Source organism: Giraffa tippelskirchi, chromosome 13, assembly GCF_054371585.1.
Source record: "Giraffa tippelskirchi isolate mGirTip1 chromosome 13, T2T-mGirTip1v1.2.pri, whole genome shotgun sequence".
NCBI classification, from domain to species: domain Eukaryota; kingdom Metazoa; phylum Chordata; class Mammalia; order Artiodactyla; family Giraffidae; genus Giraffa; species Giraffa tippelskirchi.
In genome coordinates this window covers 10,349,525-10,361,397 of record NC_137287.1, presented here as the reverse complement: position 1 = coordinate 10,361,397, position 11,873 = coordinate 10,349,525, and the positions used below count along the sequence as shown (strand labels likewise).

The following is an 11,873-nucleotide window of genomic DNA, read 5'->3' as shown; positions in this document are numbered from 1 at the left end:
TAAGAACATCAGAAGTACTTATCTTCCTCCTACTAGGGTTATCAGTACATCCTCATAATCTTCCCTTGAGTTTAAATCATCTTTCTGACTCTACACTATTTATTCTTCAGAGATATTATCTTACATACGGGTTCACAGCTCTGATGAGTGAAGGTTGATAAAAACTGAGAGCCAGAACATTTTATTCAAGAAGGGCATCCAGACTCGTGGGTAGGGAGGTTCCTGTGTCTTTGAGAGACTTGACAGGGACTGTCCTCTGGAAACCAGTGTTGATGGGCTTATGGGAAGGCAAAAAGAGGTGGCTGCATTTAATCATCAGAGTTAAGGTTTATGTAATTACTTTATGGGCAGGAGGGCTACACTAGAAATTAAGGTCCCTTGATTTATAGGCTTCTATTATGATGGTTAGATGTGGTATTCCTTGGGCTGAATCACCTGGCTATGTTTTCGCATGATTTGTGTAATCAGGAAAAGCCAGATTTGCTAAATAGAAGAAGACTCACAATGATTTCCAGATCTAAGTCAATTTATACAGAGCCCATTGTTTGAAGGGGAGCCTGGGTGCCCTTAAGGAAACAAAAACAAAGAAACAGAAAGAGGACCTACGACATCACTAGATAGATAGATGGATAATTAACAGATAATTAATAGAGGTAGATACACACATGCATATATGTGTGTGTGTGTGTGTACGCGCGCGCGCGCGTATATCCTCAAATTCCTCCTGAAACAAATCTTTGTCAAGGTAACTGTACACTAAAAAAAAAAAAAGGATAATGCCTAGATTTTGGAGACTGTTAAACAAAAAGTGAAATTGGTACCACATCTGATAAGCTATCTGAGTGCCATAGGTAGAGTGGGAGATTATGGAGATCAAGTGATGAATTTGTTTAATGAATCGAGAAGAAGAAGAAGTGAGGTCGCTCAGTCGTGTCTGACTTTTTGCGACCCCATGGACTGTAGCATGCCAGGCTCCTCTGTCCATGGGATTTTCCAGGCAAGGGTACTGGAGTGGGTTGCCATTTCCTTCTCCAGAGGATCTTCCTGACCCAGGGATCGAACCCGGGTCTCCCACATTGCAGGCAGACGCTTTACCGTCTGAGCCACCAGGGAAGCAAGTGGAGTTCAATAGGCCCTCAGATCTACACGTGGTTATGTCATTAGTTCTTAAATAAATGACTGCAATTTATAGATTTAGCAGACTAGTGGTAAAGACCCCACCTACCAAAGCAGGAGACTTAAGAGACTCAGGTTTGATCCCTGGGTCAGGAAAATCGCCTGGAGAAGGGCATGGCAACCCACTCCAGGATTCTTGCCTGGAGTATCCCATGGACACAGGGACCTGGTGGGCTACAGTCCATAGGATCACACAGAGTCAGACATGACTGAAGCGACTTAGCATGGCACATAGGTTTAACAACTGGTAGAAGTCTCAATTTTATTTTCTTACCTGTGGATTAAGGGTCATTATATTAGGAAGGGCCAAATGGACCCCCAGTGACATGTCCAGAAGTGGTAATTCCTGGAGGAATTTCAGAAATCAGTGCTAACATCAAATACTTGAATGGTGCAGAGGTGGAGACTCAGGGATGGAACCAAAGTCTCCCTCATTGCAGGCAGGGCTTCCCTTGTGGCTCAGCTGGTAAAGAATCCACTTGCAATGAAGGAGACCTAGGTTTGATCCCTGGGTTTGGAAGATCCCCTGGAGAAGGGAAAGGCTACCCACTCCAGTATTCTGGCCTGGAGAATTCCATGGATTGTTAGTCCATGAGGTTGCAAAGAGTTGGACATGACTGAACAACTTTCACTTCACTTCTTTACCATCTGAGCCACCAGTGAAGCCTGATGTTGGAGATTCCTGGGATGAATAAGGAGCCTGGGAGGAACCTTTGGAAAGCCCCAAAAGTGTCAACACAGACCTTTAAAATTCTAGAAGAAAATCATGACTTTTAGGACAGGGAACCACCTTCATCTGTGCTACCTCTTGAGATGGGGGAGAGAGGCACTATAGGGATGGGGAGTGGGAGGCACGAACTAGTGGATATAAGATAGGCTCAAGGATGTACTGTCTAGTATGAGGGATAAAGCCAATATTTGTAATAACTGGAAATGGAAAGCATCCTTTAAAAGTTGTATGCCATTTTGTTTTGTTTTTTAAAGAGAGTCTCTTAATATCACATGACTTTAGCTGTTTTCTTTGCCACCACAGTGACCAGCTTCATTGGGCCTCACAAGATCCCATGACCTGAACCAATACCTGAGTTTACCAGTTCTCCCTCCACTTCTTGTGGAGAAGGGAGATCTCCCTAGAGGGTACAATATCCAGCAGTATTTCTTACCATCCAATTTGGAAAGTGACTTGTCAAGGTGACTTAGGACTGGATGAAAACAAGGTTAGAATATCAATGGCAAAGAGTTTAGGAGAAGTCATAGATTTACCAGAATGGACCCAGAATGTAAAAGCTATTTGTGTCCTGTGTGAAAGCCCACAAAAGGTCTTTACTGCAAAGCTCTCAATAATTAGGAATATGTCAGCCATCTCCTTCCTCAGTTATTGCTTAAGGAACTCTAGAACAAATGACTACAGAGGCAGCAATATAGTATATGCTTTATATAAGACCTTGGACTTAACCTCTTCATATTCGATGTGGCTTCTGCCCTGCCCAGTTAATCAGTGACCAGCACTGGGTCCAAGTGTTGAATCATAGGCAGAATCCTAGGTCTTCTGTATACTAACTGCATGACCATAGACAGTTTATTTAATTTCTAGAGACTTGAATTACTCATCAGAAAAATGTTGATTGTCAGTCTCTATGTCTACCCCTTGAACTGCAGCACGCCAGGCTTTCTTGTCATTTACTATCTTTCAGAGTGTGCTCAAACTCATGTTCATTGAGTCAGTGATGCCATCCAACCACCTCATCCTCTGTCGCCCCCTTCTCCTCTTGCCCTCAATCTTTCCCAGCACTAGGGCCTTTTCCAATGAGTTTGATCTTCGCGTCAGGTGGCAATGGAGATACTATTTCCATTGTGAAGATCAAAATGTTTGTAAATTCCCTCACACCCTATCTCATCACAGGTGCTTGAAAATTGCAAACTGCTTTTAGCAATAAAGGATACATTCTCTGAAAGCGGACTGGGTGGGAATCAGCATCAGCCTGATTATTTATTAAGCTCAGAATCCTTTGGTCATCTTTGCTCTTTGCATAGGCAGAGCACTGTGGCAATGCTTCCAGCAGTAAGCAGAGACAAGAGCTCTGAATATTTGAGTGATGAAAAAAATAAAAATCTGTATTTAATACTCACTGATCATTTCCTAGGGGTCAGGTACTGTACCAAGGTCTTTTGCTTGTTGGTTTGTTTTGTTTTTAGTTGGAGTATAATTGCTTTACCCCGCTGTGCTAGTTTCTGCTGTACAACGAAGTGAATCAGCAATATGTATGCATGTATCCCCTCCTTCTGGGACCTCCCTCCAACCTCAACCCCATGCTATCCATCTAGGTCACCACAGAGCACCCTGTGCTTTACAGCAGGTTCCCACTTTTAGGTGGATTACAAGTTTAATTTTTACTCCAATGCTGGGAAGTAGAAAATTCTTTTAGAGTGATTTTATACATGAAAGGGATTTTATAAGTGAGTGATTTTGTTAACAGAGAGGTTAAGAAACTTGCCTCTGATCATACTGCTGGTGGTGCCAGGTGGGAATCTCAAAACTTGGGCTCTTGAGCACATATCTGCCCTTTGCTTCTCAAACTTATCATGAAGGAGACTTACCTGGAGATCTTGCTAAAAATCACGATTTTGATTTTGGTGTTCATTAGAACGTAGATCCCCTGTGTGTGAGCATGCCTGCTGAGACTCAGTATTTCTAACAAGTTTTTGGGTGAGGTTGACAGTGCTGGCCTGGGGACCACACTTAATTGTAGGAGGGGCCTGGAAGAGGAAATCCGAACCAGATCATATTTGTACACATGGATTCAGGTGACCCAGGCCACCTTCTAGCTCCTGCCACTTCCTGCCTGCCATCCCCACCCTCATCCCGTGCCACCCCCCACCCTGAGTGCGTTGTAATTCAGCCACACTTCGAATGTGTTGTGCTGGTGTGCCATTCTCCATCATGCCATGCGCTCTCATGTATCCGGGCCTTCATCCTGATGTCTTCTGCTTGAAAGATCCTCATCCTCAGAATGTCACAGTGATAACTGCTTTCCTGACCTTGTTCAATTCGGTGTTAGTTGTTCCTTCCTCTTTGCTCAGAGAACACCATGTACAGACTCTTGTCAGCACGTATCGTTTTGTACTGTACTTATGTGTTTGAATTTCTACCTCTCCCACCAGATGGTAAGCTATCCAAAGGCGGGTATGGTGCTCTGTTTATCTACATATCCTTAGCACTCAGCAAAGGCTTGTCACCTTCAAGGTACTCACTAAATATTTGTAAAGGAAATGAGTAAGTGAAAGAAGGATTGGATATAGGAGTGAATGAATAAGCAAAAGATGAGAGGCCACATCTTGCAGGCTGTGATGGTAGTCTGCGAATGCTTTGGATTATATGTGCTGTGATGTGTTGTGCTTAGTCACTCAGTCGTGTCTCTGTGACCCCACGGGCTGCAGCCCGCCAGGCTCCTCTGTCCATGGGGATTCTCCAGGCAAGAATACTGGAGTGGGTTGCCATGCCCTCCTCCCGGGGATTTTCCCAACCCAGGGATTGAACCCAGGTCTCCTGCATTGAAGGTGGATTCTTTACTGTCTGAGCTGCCAGCTCCCTTTGGACTATATACATATAACCATTGATCAGGCTTCCTGGGTGGCTCAGTGGTTAAAGAACCTGCCTGCCAACGCACGAGTGCCTTCGTGCATGCCTGCTGCGTCACTTCAGTCGTGTCCGACACTTTAAATGCTGTGGCCCATACGTAGCCTGCCAGGCTCGTCTGTCCATGGGATTCTCCAGGCAAGAATACTGCTATACCCTCCTCCAGGGGATCTTCCCAACCCAGGAATTGAACCCATGTCTCTTACATCTAGTGCATTGGCTGACAGGTTCTTTTCCGCTAGCACCACCAGGGAAGCCCCAGTGCAGGAAATACGGATTCAGTTCCTGGGTCAGGAAGATCCCCTGGAGAACGGAATAACAACCCACTCCAATAATCTTGCCTGGGAAATTCCACGGACAGAGGAGCCTGGCAAGCTACAGTCCATGGGGTCGAAAAGAATCAGACACGACTTAGCAACTAAACAACAATAAAACAATTGAGCACGTATCATATATATGCATACACACATGCTATTGTATTAATATCTTGCATACCTTTTAAAACAAACATATAGATTAAGAAAGAGTGATCAAAACATGAAATAAATATGAAATTTAATATATGATTAGCACACCCCAATGGAACATCTTGTATGCCCCACAGCGAGCAGTATACACCTACCTCAGAGACCCCTGAACTGGAACAACAGATACAGGTACTGAAGTTACTAAGGGCAGAACTTACTTTAATGGCGCTCAAGTGAATATGAATCAGCAGAAATTAATAGGGAGAGGAGAAACAGGTCCAGTTAAGTATAGGATTTCCAGCTCCTGAGCCTTTAGATTTCTCTGGAGAAGGAGCCAAAAATTATACAGGGTGACCTAACACCCAACACCAGAAGTCCCTGAGACTTGACAGCAAAGTGTCTTCTCCTCTGAGAACTGGTGACTGGCTCGTGACACTGAGAGTGGAAAGAAGTCAGGCCCCAGGGGCCCAAGAAGATAATTCAAAACATACCCCACACACTCTGGCTGAAAATTAAAGCACTTTATTTAGCAGCAGATAATTTGACACCTGAGTTTAATGGTCTTTCATAGATAGAAAGAGGTCCCCCTTCTTTCATTTTACTTCGTTACTGAAATTAAGTATTTAAGCCTTTAAGGGACTTGCGTCCTTGCTGGATGAGCAGAAAAGTCTCTTTAGGACAAGATCCAGGTCAAGAGCAGAAGCAGGAACATTCGATCCAGCTGCTAAGGATGCAAGGCCAGGGTGTGCGGACCCACATCCTTTTCTGGCTCCCAGGCAAAAGTTTTGGCAGTGTGAATGAATGAGGCAGATGCTTCGCCAAATAACTGTACTTGCTTATACACATTCAAACTGCAGAACTAGGTGACCCTGTCTTGGTAATTCACCGCTCTGCCTTAATCCTTTCCTCCTTCTGCCTGTCCCTCAAGAACCCCTTGGGCATCAGCCTGCCTCCAGAAAGCTCACAGTTCCCTCCAGAGTTGTGTATACTTAACCCCTGGTGAGCTACAGCTCTAGGCACTGCAGTAACTCTCCTTGGAGGATCTGTGAAGGGTCCTGATGCCCATGGAGGGTACCCATGGCTCTGAGAAGCTATATGATGTAGACACTGTAAGTGGGACTCCAGCTTCAACATTCATGCCTTGACTTGAGTGTAGGTCATTGAAGGAGGCTTCCCAGAGGTACCCAAGGGTTATTCCCTACTCACTCACTGCCCCCTCTTGTCCTGTAGGCTTATCGACACAGGAGATGGCAAGAGTGAAAGATATTTTAGGGATCAGTGAACTAAAATGGATAGGGATAGGCAAATTTAATTCAGGCGACCATTATATCTCCTACTGTGGGCAAGGATCCCTTAGAAGAAATGGAGTGGCCCTCATAGTCAGCAAAAGAGGCCAAAATGCAATTCTTGGGTGCAATCTCGAAAATGACAGAATGATCTCAGTTATAGGATAGGACTGGCATAAATATTTGTGAAATAGATCAGTGAAACCACAAATTGTTTAGGAAAGGGGACCTTAAAATTTTATTATTTTCCTATAGGATAAAACATACTTTCTAAGAAAATTTTACATACTTATCTGCCCCCCAATCATGACACAATTCTGATCAACAATCAGTATTGCTCAAATCTGTATTTCTAGCATCTATCTTGTTACACACCATATCATCTCACTTTGCCCATTCAGTTCAGTTCAGTTCAGCTGCTCAGTCATGTCTGATTCTTTGCGACCCCATGGACTGCAGCACGCCAGGCTTCCCTGTCCTTCACCAACTCTTGGAGTTTGCTCAAACTCATGTCCATCGAGTCGGTGATGCCATCCAACCATCTCATCCTCTGTCATCCCCTTCTCCTCCTGCCTTCAGTCTTTCCCAGCATCAGGGTCTTTTCCAATGAGTCAGTTCTTCACATCAAATGGCCAAAGTATTGGAGTTTCAGCTTCAGCATCAGTCCTTCCAATGAATACTCAGGACTGATTTCCTTTAGGATTGACTGGTTTGATCTCCTTGTAGTCCGAGGGACTCTCAAGAGTCTTCTCCAACACCACAGTTCAAAAACATTACTTCTTTGGTGCTCAGCTTTCTTTATAGTTCAACTTTCACATCCAACTGTGAAAGTTGGACTTTGCCCATTAGACATCACTAAACACCATGTAAATTATGGAGAATTTAAATGGAACCCCAGCTAGTGATCCTGAAAGCAAAACCAAAATGACTGTCCCCCACCACTCTGCCACTGCCCTCTGCCACACTCTGTCCCCTACCACTCTCCTGACCCGCATACTGTATGTGGGTTCAGTCCTTCAGATTCCTGTAGGCTCTGGTCCTGATGAAGGGTTGAGAGTCCATGGCTATAAAGTAGGAGCTGGGTGACCTCTCCCATGGAAACCAGAACAGACTGGAAGGAAGAATAAGGCCTCAAATAACCAGGTCAGCTCTATAAGCTGGGGCAGCCTCAGCCCTGTTTCACAAGAAGATTATACATATAGTGCTTCAGGGGGTCGTAACAGTCTGCTACAGACTGGGAAAACCCTTCAGTCCATGCAGAGTCAATTCCAAAGAAAAATATTTAATGCTTAGAGTTTATTCCGTTGTTGCTATAAAGTTTGGTGACAATGATGTTTTGTATCAATTAACTCTGAGTTAAATTACTTATGAACCCTTCTATCAAATGGAAAGGCTCGTCATCTGAGTGAAAAAGTCAATTTGTTGTGATTATCCGATTCTGCTTAGAGAACGTGATTAGGGACATTTTAATAGCAGTATCCGGGGCCCTGACGATATGGTTATAATTCTCATTAACAAAACTTCATGCTTGGCTAGCAGGCCTTGAACTATGATCAGTTGCAGTAAGAAAGCATTGCTTTTGGATCTGTTAAATCATTAAGACACCACACTCTTAATTAGACATTTCAGCTAAAATGTGTGTTTAAACATTGAGGCTACCGTTAACCCTTTCTTCTTAATTTTTTTTTCCCTTGTAAAACACAAACATTCCATTTCCTGCCTGAGTCTTTAGGGGAGAGAGCTGAGGGTGAGGTAATTTAACCGACAACCTGCCAGCTATTTGCAAAACTACTGGTTGAATTCAGACAAACTGATTATTAGCTTGTTGATTGAGTGGGTTTCCATTCTGTTGATCCTTGAATTGACTATAGCTATCTTCTATCTGGTTCTGCAGACACAGTCCACTGATGAAGGCACCGTTGAAGATGGTCTGGGCATTGTCTCAAAGACAAAGAAAACAGACCCACTGGACTGCATAAACCATCTAACCTTTTCATACATTCAGTGGCTGTCTTTCTTATGTCATCACAATACTTGTAGGTTTAATAGCAAGCCATATCTCCTTTCCATTTTGCTCTGATATTTAAAAAGTGGCATTAAACAGTGGGGGAAATTCCAAACTTAAATTTATTTTCTCAGTATTTCAGATAGGGTTTAATGATTAGTGCTCCCAAACCTGTGAAAACGTATGGGCACACATGTTTGCAAAACGCCTCCAAGCTCAAAGTCCTTTTCTCATCTCGAATCTCATGGTTTGGGTTAATCAATTTAATTTACCTCTCAGCCAAATACTTAAATAATTTGTCTCTACACAATTGTGTGTATGGCTGGGAAAAATTGCTACAGAGGGCATAAAGATACATGTTTCTCTGATCACAGTGTGTGTGTGTATATGTGCTTAGTTGTGTCTGACCCTCTCTCAACCCCATGACTGTAACCCAGTAGCCTCCTCTGTTTGTGAGATTTTCTAGGCAAGAATACTGGGGTGGACCGGCATATCCTTCCCCAGGCAATCTTCCCAACCTAGGGATTGAACCCGAGTCTCTTGCGTCAGCAGACGGATTCTTTATCACTGCACCACCTGAAAGATATAAAAGCAGAGGGAGTCATCGTTACCATCTTTCTAAACTCCACATATATGCGTTAATATACTGTATTGGTGTTTTTCTGATTCACATGGAATTTAGAAAGATGGTAACGATGACCCTATATGTGAGACAGCAAAAGAGACACAGATATAAAGAACAGACTTTTGGACTCTGTGGGAGAAGGTGAGGGTGGGATGATTTGAGGGAATAGCATTGAAACATGTATATTACCATATGTGAAACAGATGACCAGTCCATTCGATGCATGAAACAGGGCACTCAAAGCTGGTGCACTGGGACAACCCAGAGAGATGGGATGGGGAGGGAGGTGGGAGGGCGGTTCAGGACGGGGGACCCATGTACACCCATGGCTGATTCATGTGAATGTATGGCAAAAACCACCACAGTATTGTAAACTAATTAGCCTCCAATTAAAATAAATAAATTAAGTAAAAAATGAATAGATAGCTGAAACAGGGGAAAAAAAAAAAAGCAGAGGGAGAAAAGGTGACTAGCAGCACGTTCTTGTAGAAGGGAACACCTGTGAAGACCGAGATGCGAGACCTGTGAAAGCAAGCCAGGGATGCTCCTGGTGATCCAGTGGTTAAGACTCCGAACTCCCAGGGATGCTCCTGGTGATCCAGTGGTTAAGACTCCGAACTCCCCTCAGGGGCCATGGGTTTGATCCCTGGTGGGGAACTAAGATCCCACTTGCTGTATGGCATGACCAAGAAAAGAAAGCCAATTCTTTCTGATGAACTCCACAAAGATTTAGCATTTGAAGTCACAAGTCCCTCCAGAGCCCCACCCACCCAGGGGGCTGAATCATGTTCCCTGCCCCCACAGAACAGGAGAACTGGATTCTTTGGAGAAACTGAACTGCAGATGTTCCCGGATTGGAAGCATCTGTTACAGAAGAGGTCATCTGTTACAGAGAGAATTAAGTCAACCTCTCTAAATAAATCCAATCATTATCTCTCAGCAATCTTCAGGACGCTAGCAGCCAGGCATATAACCCCCCAAACAGCAGGAAAGAGGCTCTTTCACCAGAGAAATTGAGTTTCCTCAGAGAAAAGATATACAGATACCAAGATGGGGCCTGGGGACTTTTTTTCGACAAAAGTATCAGCTGGCTACTCAATAGTGAGGTCAGTCTGCTGAAAAGCTTCATTGGTGCTCGCAGAACTTCCAATCTGTTTTTCAATGTCTTGTCCTTAGATTAGAGCAGATGGTCAAGGGTCGGTAAGCTTATAGGGAAAATTTCCTATATGCAAAAGAACAAAGTGGAAGAAAAGAATTGGAAAACAAATGCAGGGAGGAGAAGTTAACTTTAAGATGGCAATACTTGATATCACTTGATATCATCAGTGAGATGAGAAGAAATGGTATCCTTGAAACACAAGGATGATCTAAAAAAGAATAACTAGAGAATCAAAAATGAGCTCTTGGAAATGAAAAATGCAAGCATTTCTCTGGTGAGAGCAGTGAAAGAATCTGCCTGTCATTGCAGGAGACATGGGTTCGATCTCAGGGTCAGGAAGAGCCCCTGGAGAAGGCAATGGCAACCCACTCCAGTATTCTTGCCTGGGAAATCCCATGGACAGGAGCCTGGTGGACCACAGTTCATGGGGTGCCAAAGAGTCAGACACGACTTAGTGACGACAACAACAAAGCACTTAAAAAAAAACAAAACAAAAACGTTGGTCAATACAATCAGAGAATTCCAGAACGGAGACAAGAAAGAGAAAGAGACAGGAAATAAGAAAATGAGAGAATCGATTAGAACAAAGAAAACAGCACAAAGGAAATGATCAAAGAGAAGATGTAGAAAAATCTCCAGATGTAAAACAATTGTCATGAAAATTTAGAATAAAGGGATGAGAAGAACTATTTTTAAAAGCTTCCAAAAGGCAAATCAAAGGACTACGAAATTTAAAAAGCATCAGAACTTCTAAAATGGTACATTAGAAATTGAAAGACAATGGAACTATGCCTTCAGAAACTGGGTAGAAAATTATACCTAACCTGGAATTTTATAAGTAGCCACATTATTATTATTCAACTATTGGAAAGCATAGTATCCCACGGAATAGAGAGGTAAAGAATTTCCAAGAGGACAGACAAGGTCAAGTCCACAGTGGCAGTGATATAGAAGATCTAAAGATATGAAATAATTTCAGACTGGAGCTGGGCTCCAGAGAGGATACCCCAGAAAACAAATGAAACTCAGAGATTATCAGAAAGTTGTAAAAACTTGTTCTGAGAGACCTATCTCAGAGGTGGGGTAGAGCATGGGAAGACATGGCCTTAGGCTCAAGGAAAACCAAGCCGGTGGAAAAACAATGATTAAATACATGGCAGAAAATTGTTACAAGAAAAAAAAGGAGGTCACAGTGTACTCAGCTCAGCAGTGATCATTATTGCCATAATAATAAAAACAAGGAATATGGATTTAATAAAAGTTATAATATAAGTGTATTGAACAGATAAACTGAGAGACAGGAGAACTAGATCCTTATCTATCAAAAGCTGAAGTTGCTACATTATGCTTTAAAATGAATTACCAGAGAGTAGTAGATATATCTTATTTAGAAAAAAATAGAATTAATGGGAAAAAATAGTTAAAAGTGCTAGCAGTTGATTGCTTCCATAGAATGTGTGTGTGTGTGTGTGTTCGTTAGTCACTCAGTCGTGTCCAACTCTTTGTGACCTCATGGAC

General features: G+C 43.0%; 1 long non-coding RNA gene across 1 annotated transcript in view; it reads right to left on the bottom strand.

Moving 5' to 3' along the window:
* Positions 1-5,351: 5,351 nt before the first annotated feature.
* The window catches only part of LOC145532594 (uncharacterized), a 49,169-nt gene continuing 42,647 nt past the window's right edge, over positions 5,352-11,873 (bottom strand). The window contains exon 2 of the long non-coding RNA XR_014073412.1: positions 5,352-9,147. This is a non-coding gene — a long non-coding RNA (uncharacterized LOC145532594). The remainder of the gene's footprint in view (positions 9,148-11,873) is intronic.